Here is a 14904-nt window from a genome sequence, read left to right as displayed (position 1 = left end):
GAGCCGCATGAGCTCAGAGGAGTGAAGAGAGAAGAGGAGGAGGAAAGCGCTATATAGTCCTTTCTAAACACGTGTTTCTTCCAATAAAGTTACTTCGACTTAGATCGTTAGTTTCAGCTTCAGAAACGCTCTTCAGAATCCCTGTGAAATCGGTAAGTCAGTCAAAAGTGAGAAATAACAAAATAAGTGGAGAAATAAGTTGTTTTTTTACCGTTACTCAACTCTTATGGGTGTGATCGTGCTGTAAAAAGATATTGAGAGGAGGTGCACCTCTACTCAGAGAGTGGTGGGGGTGGGGAACAAGCTGCCCAGCCCTGTGGTTGAAGCCGATACCCTGGCTTCTCTCCAGACACAGCTGGGTGAGCTCCTCCAGTCAGGACAGGAGGCTCTTCTGTACACAGAGGGTGGAGGGGGTGTGGAACAAAGCTGATACCCTGGCTCCTCTCCAGACAGAGCTGGGTGAGCTCCTCCAGTCAGGACAGGAGGCTCTTCTCTACACAGAGGGTGGCGGGGGTGTGGAACAAAGCTGATAACCTGGCTCCTCTCCAGACACAGCTGGGTGAGCTCCTCCTGTCAGAACAGGAGGCTCTACTGTACACAGAGGGTGGTGGGGGTGGGGAACAAGCCGCCCAGCCCTGTGGTTGAAGCCGATACCCTGGCTTCTCTCCAGCCACAGCTGGGTGAGGTCCTCCAGTCAGGACAGGAGGCTCTTCTATACACAGAGGGGGGCGGGGGTGGGGAACAAGCCGCCCAGCTGTGTGGCTCCGCCCCCTCCCCTCCCCTCTGTGACTCTGCTTGTCTCGGCAGGACGATGGACCGACAGAGATGCCGCACGGCCGTGCGCGGTCGCAGCAGGACCCGGGCCCGGCGAGGCGTCGTAAGTCCACCCCTCCCGCCCGCCGTCCAGCGTCCAGCGTCCAGCCCTCCTCCGACTGGCCTCTCCGCCCCCAGCAGTGCTCGCTGTATTATAATAATAATAATAATAATAAACTTCACTGATAGAGCACCTTTCACACACATAGCAGCGCAAAGCGCTTGACAGACCAGGTCTCACGGTAACACCTCTAGACGAGGAGAGACACTTCCAGTGGTGATCTTGACTGAGGACACGCCTCGGCTCAAGAGACAGGGTCGCGGGTCCGAGGAAAACCAAGCTGCAGGTCCATTATGGCCTTCTGAGAGCACAGATTGCCTCTGGACATCCCACACTCTTCCTGGACACACTGTAGAGACTCACCTGTCCAGACTCTCACTGGACACACTGTACACACTCACCTGTCCACACTCTCACTGGACACACTGTACACACTCACCTGTCCACACTCTCACTGGACACACTGTACACACTCACCTGTCCAGACTCTCACTGGACAGACTGTAGAGACTCACCTGTCCAGACTCTCACTGGACACACTGTACACACTCACCTGTCCACACTCTCACTGGACACACTGTAGAGACTGCCCAAGGCCTCTAGTCTCGACACGACTGGGCTGGGCTATGTGGTTAGAGCTGTCTCGGAGATGGGCTGTTTGGCGTCTTCACAGGTCACACCGGTCAGGCCGAACCCGGACTGGCAGCGGGAGAGGTCCCGGCCCAAATCCCGGTGCTTTTCCGTAAGTCTGACCCGGTCGCCTTCCGCGAGACTGGACCGGCCGCCCTGTGGTGGGCCCGGTGCCCCACATCTACCCTACAGCTCCCCACACTGACCCCTAAACTCCCGATACCCTACAGCTCCCCACTCTGACCCCTAAACTCCCGATACCCTACAGCTCCCCACTCTGACCCCTAAACTACCGACACCCTAATAATAATAATTAATAATAATTGCTTACACTTATATAGCGCTTTTCTGGACACTCCACTCAAAGCGCTTTACAGGTAATGGGGACTCCCCTCCACCACCACCAATGTGCAGCATCCACCTGGATGATGCGACGGCAGCCATAGTGCGCCAGAACGCTCACCACACATCAGCTATCAGTGGGGAGGAGAGCAGAGTAATGTAGCCAATTCATAGAGGGGGATTATTAGGAAGCCATGATTGGTAAGGGACAATTGGAAATTTGGCCAGGACACCGGGGTTACACCCCTACTCTTTTCGAGAAGCGCCCTGGGATTTTTAATGACCACAGAGAGTCAGGACCTCGGTTTTACGTCTCATCCGAAGGACGGCGCCTGTTTACAGTATAGGTCCCCGTCACTATACTGGGGCATTAGGACCCACATGGACCGCAGGGTGAGTGCCCCCTGCTGGCCCCACTAACACCTCTTCCAGCAGCAACCTTAGTTTGCTCCCTACAGCTCCCCACACTGACCCCTAAACTCCCGATACCCTACAGCTCCCCACTCTGACCCCTAAACTCCCGATACCCTACAGCTCCTCACACTGACCCCTAAACTCCCGATACCCTACAACTCCCCACACTGACCCCTAAACTCCCGATACCCTACAGCTCCCCACTCTGACCCCTAAACTCCCGATACCCTACAGCTCCCCACACTGACCCCTAAACTCCCGATACCCTACAGCTCCCCCCACTGACCCCTAAACTCCCGATACCCTACAGCTCCCCACACTGACCCCTAAACTCCCGATACCCTACAGCTCCCCACTCTGACCCCCACAGTCCTGATGGCCGAGAGGTCTCTGCTTGCTGTAGTGATTGAGTGAGCTCTGTGGACCTGACCTCTGTCTTGTGTCCTCGTTTCCAGCGTCTCCTAGTGGTCCGGCACTTCAGCAGGCCTGAAGGTGAGATCTGGGGAGGAGACAGAGCACCCCCTAACACCCCTGAGCTGGGTTACAGGGTAAGACAGCTTCTTACTGTTGGACACACCTGTCCACACTCTTACTGGACACACTGGACACACTCGCCTGTCCAGACTCTTACTGGACACACTGGACACACTCACCTGTCCAGACCTTTACTGGACACACTGGACAAACTCACCTGTCCACACTCAACTGTCCAGACTCTTACTGGACACACTCTCACTGGACACACTGTCCACACTCACCTGTCCAGACTTTCACTGGACACACTGGACACACTCACCTGTCCACACTCTCACTGGACACACTGTACACACTCACCTGTCCAGACTCTTACTGGACACACTGGACACACTCACCTGTCCACACTCTCACTGGACACACTGTCCACACTCACCTGTCCACACTCTCACTGGACACACTGTACACACTCACCTGTCCAGACTCTTACTGGACACACTGTACACACTCACCTGTCCACACTCTCACTGGACACACTGTCCACACTCACCTGTCCACACTCTCACTGGACACACTGTCCACACTCACCTGTCCAGGCGTAGTCTCTGCTCCTCATCCCCCCTGCGTTGTGTCTCCCCCTCTCCCCGCTGGACAGAATCCTGTGGTGTCTTCGTGTCTCCCCGAGCTCGTCCAGAAGCTGGAGAGGGCGGCCGAGCAGCAGCTGGAGCTCCCGGGGTCGCCTGGCTCGTCCCGCTCGGGCTCGCCCGGCTCGTTCCGCTCGGTGTCCCCCCCCTCCTCGCCCGAGAGCCCCCTCCGCTCCCCGCCCCCGGCCCCCCCCTCCGGCCCCCCCAGGAGGAAGCCCTGTCTGTCAGTGTCTCTCTCGGCCTGCTGTCTGTCTGTCCCTGCCTCTCTGTCTCTCTCTCTTTCAGCCCTGTCTGTCAGTCTGTCTGTCCCTCGATCTCAGTGTCTCTCTCTCGGCCTGCTGTCTGTCTGTCCCTGCCTCTCTGTCTCTCTCTCTTTCAGCCCTGTCTGTCAGTGTCTCTCTCCTCCTCCTCTCCGTCCTCAGTGTGTCTCTCTCCTCCTCCTCTCTGTCCTATGGTGTCCAGTGGGTCAGTATTAGTGGGCTACACCCAGGCTCACTCACTGCGAGTGTGATCTCAGCAGAGTCTCTGTGCTCTTGGGACACTTGACTCACCTGTCTCTCTCTTTCTCTCCCTGTGCTGTCCCTCTCCTGCCCCCTCTCTCCCTCCTCGGACTCCAGCTGGAGGAGGTCCAATCACCACCTCCTGTGAGACAGAAGAAAAATAAGGTGGGTAATGCTCTGATCCTCTCTTTACTCCTGTCCAGTGTCCAGTCAGTGTCCAGTCAGTGTGTCTGTATGAACCCCTCTCTCTCAGTGCAGTGTTCATGTACTGGAGTGTCCAGTCAGTGTGTCTGTATGAACTCCTCTCTCTCTCAGTTCATTGTTCATGTACTGGAGTGTCCAGTCAGTGTGTCTGTATGAACCCCTCTCTCTCTCAGTGCAGTGTTCATGTACTGGAGTGTCCAGTCAGTGTGTTTGTTAAACCCCTCTCTCTCAGTGCAGTGTTCATGTCCTGGAGTGTCCAGTCAGTGTGTCTGTATGAACCCCTCTCTCTCTCAGTGCAGTGTTCATGTCCTGGAGTGTCTAGTCAGTGTGTCTGTATGAACCCCTCTCTCTCTCAGTGCAGTGTTCATGTACTGGAGTGTCCAGTCCGACTCTTAACGTGACTCTCCTGTCTCTGCTTCAGAAGCGCCGATGCGCCTTTTTAAAGTCCCTGAGCTGCGTATCGGTGGAGACAGAAGATCAGGACGAGCCTATAGAGGCGGCGGAGACCGTAGCTCAGGAGAGGAAGAGCGAGGGAGAGGAGGAGGAGGCTGCCGGGAAGGACAAGAAGAGGAAGAGGAGGTGCAGGTGAGCAGACAGGGGGGCGCCGCCCGGTCGTGTCTGTGATTCAAGGAGGAGTCTCCTCTTGCTGTTTGATGTCATGGTGACGTCTGTGTCTATGTCCCTCACACCTGCAATAACAATATTCTTTCCAGGTTCCTTTCCTGGTTCTGTGCCTGATAAGATCTGGACTGGACTGGACTGGAGTGGACTGGACCAGAGCTGAGGGACACCAGACGACTGGACTGGAGCCTAGGGACAATAGGCTGGACTGGACCGGAGCTGAGAGACACCAGACTGGACTGGACTGGAGCTGAGGGACCCCAGACTGTGCTGGACCGAAGCTGAGGGACCCCAGTCTGGACTGAAGCTGAGGGACCCCAGTCTGTGCTGGACCGAAGCTGAGGGACCCCAGACTGGACTGGGCCGAAGCTGAGGGACCCCAGTCTGTGCTGGACCGAAGCTGAGGGACCCCAGTCTGGACTGCACTGGAGCAGAGGGACACCAGACTGGACTGGAGCTGAGGGGCCCCAGACTGGACTGGACTGGAGCTGAGGGATACCAGACTGGATTGGACTGGAGCTGAGGGACACCAGACTGGACTGGACTTTTGTAAAGCATCAATAAAATGTTTTTAAAAAAAATCTGTTTAGCTTTTGGTTTTTTCCCTCCCCCCCCCCCCCAAGGTTGCTGCTGGGAGAGGTGTGAGTGGGGCCAGCAGGGGGCGCTCTCACCCTGCGGTCTGTGTGGGTCCTGATGCCCCAGTATAGTGACGGGGGACACTGGACTGTAAACAGGCGCCGTCCTTCGGATGAGACGTTAAACCGAGGTCCTGACTCTCTGTGCTCGTTAACAATCCCGGGGTGTTTCTGGAGAAGAGTAGGGGTGTTACCCCAGTGTCCTGGCCTGATTCCCCCCCTGGTCTTGACCCATCGTGGCCTCCTAATCACCCCCCTCTCTGAACTGGCTCCATCCCTCTGCTCTCCTCCCCACTGAGAGCTGCTGTGTGCTGAGCGGACTGGAGCATCATCCAGGTGGGGGCTGCACACTGGGGGGGCTGGAGGGGATCCCCCTGACCTGGGAAGAGCTCTGAGTGGAGTGTCCAGACTTATTAATTATTATTATTATTCGTGCTGCACTGGGCTCCTGTCCTGGCAGTGAGAGTGGGACTCTGTGATCAAGACAGATACTTATGACTGTATAATAATACACGATAGAAATGGAAAACAGGGTAGCGCTGTAGTCTCTTCGAAACGTTTTGAACTGCCAGAAGACGTTTTCACAACCCGGACTCGTGAAGGTACAGGTCTTCTCCCATCGTCCGGAGCAAGGTGAGAGGCCACCCCCTCAGGGCGCAGTATCGCCGATGCACCCCCCCGCACCACCCAAAACGACACACACTTCTGTGACGATTGGGAGACCCCGGTTCGACCAGCCCCTGCGGTGGAGGAAACGACCCGCTGGAGAGAACACGCAGACTCCACACAGAAGGGTCACCTCGGCATTTATTCCAACAGCAAAACAACACCAGAGAGAAACGGTCTCCGAAAGAGAAGCGTACACCGGGAAAAACACGACAGGGTCATTACAAATGGGAATAGGAGTTCTTTTTTTCTTTTCCGGACGTCAGTTGTATCGTGTCCTGGTGATTTCTCCCGTTTCGAACGGAGTTTAATGTCGCGTTTCTACTTTATTAGAGAGAGGCACTGAACTTTGGGGAACGTGACATCCACCCAGTATTACTAGTAGATTGATAAATGTAAATGTTCTTTTTCCCCCTGTATTATACCTCGCGAAATATAACGATGGCCAATTCCTTAAGTCGAAATTTAAACCCTTTTCACGCTACAAGACTCCGGACGTTTCCTTTTTTGTCCTCTTTGGCCTCCAAAATAAAAAAAAACTGGGATCCATCGTGGCGTTGCCAAATTAAAACGTCAACCACTTTTCGGGCTTTCGGAACTGTTTGTGTGGAGTCTGCATGTTCTCCCTGTGTTCTCCGGGTCCAAAGACAGGCTTTTGGGCTAATTGGCTTCTGGGAAAACTGGCCCTGGTGTGTGTGTGTCCTATTATGGACTTCTGTACTGTCCAGGGTGTGTGAGTGTGTGTCTGTGTGTCCTGTGAGGGACTGGTGTCCTATCCAGGTTGTGTGTGTGTGTGTCCTGTGAGGGACTGGTGTCCTGTCCAGGGTGTGTGAGTGTGAGTGTGTGTGTGTGTGTGTGTGTCCTGTGAGTGACTGGTGTCCTGTCCAGGATGTGTGAGTGAGTGTGTGTGTGTCCTGTGATGGACTGGTGTCCTGTCCAGGGTGTGTGAGTGTGTATGGCTGTGTGTCCTGTGATGGACAGATGGTACCCAGCCTGGACACCCATGAGACACTGTCTTCCTCAGAAGACTCTCACGGAGGGCACACTGTCCCTAACCCGGGTCCAGAAGAAACTACAGTGATCTATAATTCCTGCGCCTCGGAAGGGGTTATGACGTCTATGTCCGGCGCCCGCGCCCGCGGACCGGCGGTTCGGCGTCGCGCTCCGCAGCTCGAGCTTCGGTGCGAGGCAGGGCGGGAGGGAGTCGATGTGGCCTCTGCGCCATCTTTGCTGGTGAGTCAATTGTGACCGTTGCGGTACAATAAACCATCAATAAATCTTTTCCTACTCCGACCAGTATTTCTGTCGCGGCCCACGTCCCTTACAATCGACAGCCTATAAAAAACATGTAACGCAACGGGGGCTCAGTAGCCCTTCGCAACATTACACGCCATTTTTTTATTTTAAACGTCCGTTAGATAAACCTCGCTGGCGTCTTCAAACAGGCAAGTGAATTTTATTTGGGGTCCCTCAGAATTGTGACAAACGTCAGTGAACCACAATAAAAAACGAAACTTTTTTTTTATAGGCGATGAATGGATTTTAAGAGTAACCGTGTAGCGACTGACGTAAGGAAAAAGTTGTCTTTCCCTACGAAGACGTTTTGGTACAGGACTTTCTTTAAATATCAGTTGTGCATAGCGTTTTACAAAAAGTTGATGATGATCTTGGAGATAATTGCAAAGGAAGATAACTACCAAAACATTACGTGTGAAACGACAGGACAGAACTTTGAAGCCACAAAGAAACAAAGGTATGAAATATTGCCTCGTCATGGGGGGTTGATAATTGTAATAAGTGTTCCTAATTTTCGTAAAGAAATGTATACTATGGGAGTCACACGTGAGATTTAGTGTATATACGTTTCATATTGTGCATATATACGGGGTTAAAAAGTGGAATGAGTATGATTATAAACTCGGGTGTCCTATAATCAGATCATTTTTGAACAAGCTTTGATTAGACAGGTGAAAAACAACATCATAATATATTCTCACGTCTGAATATCAGCTTCTCCCCTCTGGCCAACATTTCAGGGCTCCCAGGTGTAGATCCGAAATTGAAACAAATATTCATTTGTTACCCAGTTAAACAGTTAATAGAAGTGAGTGACCAGGGTAAATAAAGGTGGGTCAGTGTAAACTGTTTATTCTGGACCAGACTTTGTCATGTGTGATGTGTCATGACTTCTTATATTAAGTTTTATCTTTATATTTAGTTATACATGTGTAATAGATGCGATGTGTGTCCATAAAAAGGTTTCTCCAGGGGAAAATCAAGTTGGTTTTAAAACCGTGTTTCCTTTGTAGGGTACGTTTGCATTCCAAGTGTGGGGTTTTTGCCTTTTTATCATATTTTGGATGTGAATCCGTGGTATTTTTGCAGAGACAAGTTGCCTTTCTTATACGCGGAGGGATCTGCTCGTGAGATGTCCACCCGGTCCATTTCTGAGCTCAGTATAAGGTGTAGAAAGCATGACTGTCATCATAACCCGCCTCTCACCCAGGTGTGGAATAATGTTGTGACTATTGCTTCAGCAATAACATGCTGATTGCATGTTTCTAGATGGGTATAACAGAGATCTCAACTACTGAGGGGCTGAGCTATATAATTGCTAACACTTATATAGCGCTTTTCTGGACACCCCACTCAATGCGCTGCACAGGGAATGGGGTATCCCTCTACCGCCACCAATGTACAGCCCCCACCTGGATGATGCGACGGCAGCCATAGTGCGCCAGAACGCTCCCCACACACCAGCTCTCAGTGGGGTGGAGAGCAGAGGGATGAAGCCAGTTCAGAGAGGGGGGTTATTAGGAGGCCATGATTGGTAAGGGCCAATGGGAAATTTGGCCAGGACGCCTGGGTTACACCCCTACTCTTTTCGAGAGACGCCCCGGGATTTTTAATGACCACAGAGAGTCAGGACCTCGGTTTTACGTCTCATCCGAAGGACAGCGCCTGTTTACAGTATAGTGTCCCCCGTCACTATACTGGGGTATCAGACCGCAGGGTGAGCGCCCCCCTGCTGTCCCACTAACACCTCTTCCACCTCTTAGTAGCCAATGAAAAATGGTAGCTTCCTCAGAGACACCGCAGTAAGACAGGAGTTTGTGATGAAAGTTCGAGAGGGATGGCCACATCCTAGTTCGGTCAGACTCGGCTGTCGATATTTTAGCAATCACTCCTGACTCCTCTCCTGAAACACTGTCAATACTGCACGTGATCCCCCTCTCTCCCTCGCGTCCCTCTCCCACCCCGTCTCCACCTGTGTAGCTGCCCCCCCTGGTCACTCCTCCTCGCTGTGCAGGGGGGGTCCCGGCCTCCTCGTCCTCTGGCCAGGAGCCCTCAGCCAAGCGGGTTCAGCCAGATCATCACTCCATGATCCTTTCAGTATGCTAAATTCCTGGTGTTGTTTTTTTTCTCCCCAGAAAACTGACTGTCCGCCCCACCTCTGCGCTAAGTGGACGATGAAGTCAGGTTCCAGTGTGCCTGGTGTTTACAGGTAATACTTCAGACTGGTCGGCCTCACCTCAGGGTGTCTGGGCGTTTGATATTATACAGTTGCAATGCTGAGGCCTGTGACTGTGATGCTGTAAGGCTACAGGAGTCTCTCTGGAGATCCTGAGTGATTTCCGGCGTTCGTGCGGAAACACAGCCCCACCCTCCCGCAGTGTCCAGTCCGCAGAATTTCCTGGAGACGTGGTCTCGCCGATGGGCGACCCCGCCAGCGAGAGACTAGCTGAGGCACAATGTTCTGTACGGTTCAGTTAATTAGACGCGCACAGATGTTGAGCTCATCGTCCTTTTAATTGTGCCATCTATGCTAACTGTAGCAGAGATCGAACTATCAAGGTGACAGATCAATAATTTTAAATTAAATAGATGCATGATATTGCTAGCGCTGATGCAAGAGGCAAGTCAGAGGAACTGAACACAGAATGGATAGGAGTCGCAGTGAGTGAGAGAGGAATGAGCTAATTTATTTAAGAGGATTAAAACACTGAAGAACAGGAGACACAGTGAGAGAGAGGAGATCACAGGAAATACATCAGTAACAAACATACTAACACACAGGACAGGAGACACAGTGAGAGAGAGAGGAGATCACAGAGAATCCCTCAGTAACAAACCCACAGGACAGGAGACACAGCGAGAGAGAGGAGATCACAGAGAATCCCTCAGTAACAAACCCACAGGACAGGAGACACAGCGAGAGAGAGGAGATCACAGGAAATACCTCAGTTTTAAGTGCAGACAACCGGACAGGAGACAGAGTGAGGAAGAGTAAATGAAACACAGTAGGATTGATAGGAGACGGGTTATGAAGAGATGGGACACACAGAGATGGAGAGAAGGGAGGCGACAGTTGAACTCGCTGGCTGAGTTAATTGACGCTGCTGTTTCTTTGGCAGATGAAGTCGGGGTCCAGAGTTTCGCTGACATGGCAGAACCGTCCCAGCTCGGTCTCCTCCCATTCCTGCAGGTCAGTGCCCCTTCAGTCAGACCCTGTGTTCGGGGAGACACACAGGGAAGTCGCACACTGTGACAAAAGGCTCCAGAGACATCGCCGAACCACAGAATAGCTCCAGAGCATTTGTGCACCTTTTGGAATTCTTCACGTATAGTGAAAGGTGAAAATAAAACCAAGAATGGGTGACGCGTCTTTACACAGAGGCGGGTGGGGAACAAGCTGCCCAGCCTTGTTGTTGATGCCGATACCCTGGCTTCTCTCCAGATACAGGTGGATTAAATCATGGGTCCAATTAATCACTAACTACCAGACAGGCTTGAAAAACCAAATGGCGTTCTCTCGTTTTTAACCTTTCTTCAATTTTTAGAAAACCTGCACGCAGAAAATAAATAATTTGCATTTTTTTACTACTTCCAATGGTCAGGTCTGTGGGTATTTAAATCTGACTAGAATGTGTATTGTTCAAAATCTCTTGTTCACTATCAGTGTTGTTGTTTTTAGTGTCCTTCTCATTACTCCTGTGGGTTCTATACTGTGGTAAAGAGTTAAAAAAGTCCTCACTTTGTGCTGCTCTCGGTTTGTTGACGGTGGCGTACTCCACATCACTGTTGGGTAGTGTGATGTCTGTAGAGAACAGGATACAGGTCAATACTTATGTTTACTTATACTTTACAGGATAAGACTTACATTAACACCATACTAAACAACAGTGCTCACTGTTCACACATTTGTATTGACACTGTACAGACAACAGGACTCACTGTTCACACGCGTATTGACACTGTACTGAACAACAGGACTCACTGTTCACACACGTATTGACACTGTTCAGACGACAGGACTCACTGTTCACGCTTGTATTCACGCTGTACACAACAGCAGGACTCACTATTATTACAAATGTTCACACTTGTGTTTAAACTGGACAGAGCAGCAAGAAGTTATCATGATGTTTTATTTCTGCTAGTTTAATAGATAGAAGTAAAAGATCCTCACTTTGTGCGGCTCGGGGTTTGTTGACTGTGGAGTATTCAACAGCAGTATCTGTCTGTGTTAATTCTGCAAAGAATAAAACACGTGTTCTCACCTGTAACACTGTGCAGAGCAAGAGGGAATTCAATGAGTTAACACTGTACAGAACCGGACTCACTGTTCACACTCGTATTGACACTGTACAGAACCGGACTCACTGTTCACACTCGTATTGACACTGTACTGAACAACAGGACTCACTGTTCACACTCATATTGACACTGTACTGAACAACAGGACTCGCTGTTCACACTCGTATTGACACTATACTGAACAACAGGACTCACCGTTCACACTTCTATTAATACTTTTTTGATCAACAGGACTCAGTGTTCACACTCATGTCGACACTTATCACACTCGTATTGACACTGTACTGACCAACAGGACTCATTGTTCACACTCGTATTGACACTATACTGAACAACAGGACTCACTGTTCACACTTATATTGATACTTTTTTGATCAACGGGACTCACTGTTCACACTCGTGTCGACACTGTTCACACTCGTATTGACACTGTACTGACCAACAGGACTCACTGTTCACACTCGTATTGACACTGTACTGAACAACAGGACTCGTGTTGACACTGTTCACACTCGAATCGACGCTGCTCACACTCGTGTCGACACTTGACACTCGTATCCAGTAAGCCTTTGCTACCATTATCAAACACAGAAATCGTTATAATTTAATTTTAAAAACATGGCTAAGCATGGGTTTAAAGTATATTCAACAGTGCAGGTGCATTCAAAGAAATAGAGTTTCCCAAGCCCTCGGAAAGAATTACCATTTCCAAAGATGTCTAGTCTCAAGCATTAACATCCAAAGTACCTGTCTTAGCTGGGGCAGGAAGTTTGCCAAGCCACCTGAAAGAATTACCATTTCAAAAGATGTCTGTTGTAAGCCAGGTTCAATCATTACCATCCAAAGTACCGGTCTTCCCTTGGGGCAAGAGGGTTTCCTGTGTGTCTAGGATGTGTACTTCCCTTAAATAAAGGATGAATATGGGTACCATAGGTATTAAATCTCTCAAAGCTCAGAGTTAAACTAAAAAACCCTTGGTGAGTGTGTTATAACATGGATGGGTATTTATAGTCCAGTGCCTCCTATTTTACTAGAGATTCTGTTTGGGATTCAGAACTCGGGATCAAAATACTCCTAGGTACAGAGTAATTTTCACACCTTCCTGCTACCATGATCAGAGCAGTATTAGATTAAATTTGTCATTTATTGAAAGCCCAGTTTTTAACAATCATTTTCATTTGAACTTACTTTTTTTAAAAAAGGATCTGAGGTTCACTTCTTGAATTAAATCTTTTGACAAGAGGTAAGACTTCTATTTTACATTTAAACCCATGTTTAGCTGTGTTTTTTAGATTTAACTGAACCAATTTCTGTGTGTGATAATGTCCTTGAATTCTGACAACATCACACTAAATTACATGATATAAAACAGCTAATGTTTCTAGAGATAAAGTTTCTGGGATGCTTCTAATTACTTTGCATTACCAGGGACAGTTTAATTAACCTTGTACAGTACTGAAAGACCAAAATGCTTTTTTTAAAAGTTATTTAACATTTTATAGAACTTTGTCTACTATGGCAACATGATGAGCTTGGCCACTTATCTTAGGATAAAGATAGGATAAAGGTTTATCTTTTGCACCTACCTGCCCCCCAGGGAAGGCCAATGCTTTCTACGTTGATGGTTCCCTACAGTAGACTGTACCTTATCTTCAAAGGTAATGTATATTGACCCAAATCAGTTTTGGAATCCAATCTACTGACGAGATGGAGCACATCCTTTTTTCAGTATTTTAGCATCATATGTTTAGTATATTTAGTCCCTAATGCTGAAAGAAATGATCATAGAACATTTGGACACTTTGTGGGCATGAAATACAAAGAAAATCATGTTCTATGGTACAAGATAAATACAAAACTTAAGCTTTTATTTTAATTAGATTTGTTGTTAAAGCATAAGCAATGATTTATTACATTAATATATGTGAAAATAACATTTTAGCATCATACGTTTAGTATATTTAGTCCCTAATGCTGAAAGAAATGATCATTTGTTTAACACGCACGGGTCTGTCTCAAAGGATGCAGTGCTCCTGAAAGGGCTCTCAAACCCTGCATTTCAGATGCCTAGCTGTATCCCTCACATGTGGCACCTCAGAATGACTTCTAACCTTACCTGTGGTGTCTTCAGTCCCTATTGCTCAATGCATGGTGTACGTACTACATACATGTGTCTTGAGAATGAGGAATGGGCCCCTGAGACAGTCATTTGCCTGTTTCACAAATGATCATATTTTACTAGAGATTCTGTTTGGGATTCAGATGTGCATTCGGATTTATTGGTACATGCCCAGGGCAGTAAGCAGTCTGAGGATTTATTTCCAGACAGCATAGAGCAGTGAAGCAGTGAAGTAGTGCATAAAGCATAAGCAATCATTTATTACATTAATATATGTGAAAATAACATTTTAGCATCATACGTTTAGTATATTTAGTCCCTAATGCCAAGGACTCCAGCAGTCTTACAACCACTGCCCTGTTTGCCTCGCCAGACACGATCTCTATTCTGTTGTAATCCACGATGTTCTTCAGGTGATTTATCATGTCCTTCCTCGCCTGTTGAGAGGCCATCCTGATCTCTTCTGCCGTGGCGTGCTTCATACACGCCCTCTTCAAGTGAGCAGGAAGCTGATCAAAAGTATTCAGGCACATCTTGCACACCAGGGGAATCCTCGTGGGTTTCTTTTGAAAATAAATAATACCATCTGTGTATAGAAACAAGCTAAGACTGATTTCTTAAATTATCCTTAATTTTCTCTCTCATAGTTTGAGCATAATGATTTTATTGTATTTATATAAGAATTGCTCATTGCTCCAAAATAAATAATGGTTTCATAAAAAAGTGAACACTTACTTGGTCTCAGTCACAGACTTTCCAATAGAAGCCATTGTGGAGTTCAGCAACTGCAGGTCCTAGAAGTGGGGAAGGAATTTTAAAAGAGAAATTGAATTACAAAACAGAAGGAATGGCTGAGGGATCACTGAAATATATATATATATACAAATTCCAAAGACTGAGTCGATATCTCCTTTAGGTGAGGACAGACTGGATCAAACAAAAACAACATTTGAAGTGAATTGCAAATGTATTGAGTTGTGATGCAACTGTAACTTGAACCTAACATGACTGGGGCGTGCATTTTTGAAATTGCATTTTCACAGCTGAAATACAAAATGAAGCTGATCGCAGTCCAAACTCAAGGTATTGTTGTAAAACTAAATATTCAACATGTTTCTACCTGTCCCTTTTCAGCTCACTCAGAAGTCCACAGCCTGCAGCCTGGTGCCTCTCTGTCTCTCCC

The sequence above is a fragment of the Lepisosteus platostomus genome, chromosome 5, assembly GCF_059453375.1.
Source record: "Lepisosteus platostomus isolate fLepPlt1 chromosome 5, fLepPlt1.hap1, whole genome shotgun sequence".
NCBI lineage: Eukaryota > Metazoa > Chordata > Actinopteri > Semionotiformes > Lepisosteidae > Lepisosteus > Lepisosteus platostomus.
Note: the sequence above shows the minus strand (reverse complement) of the source record.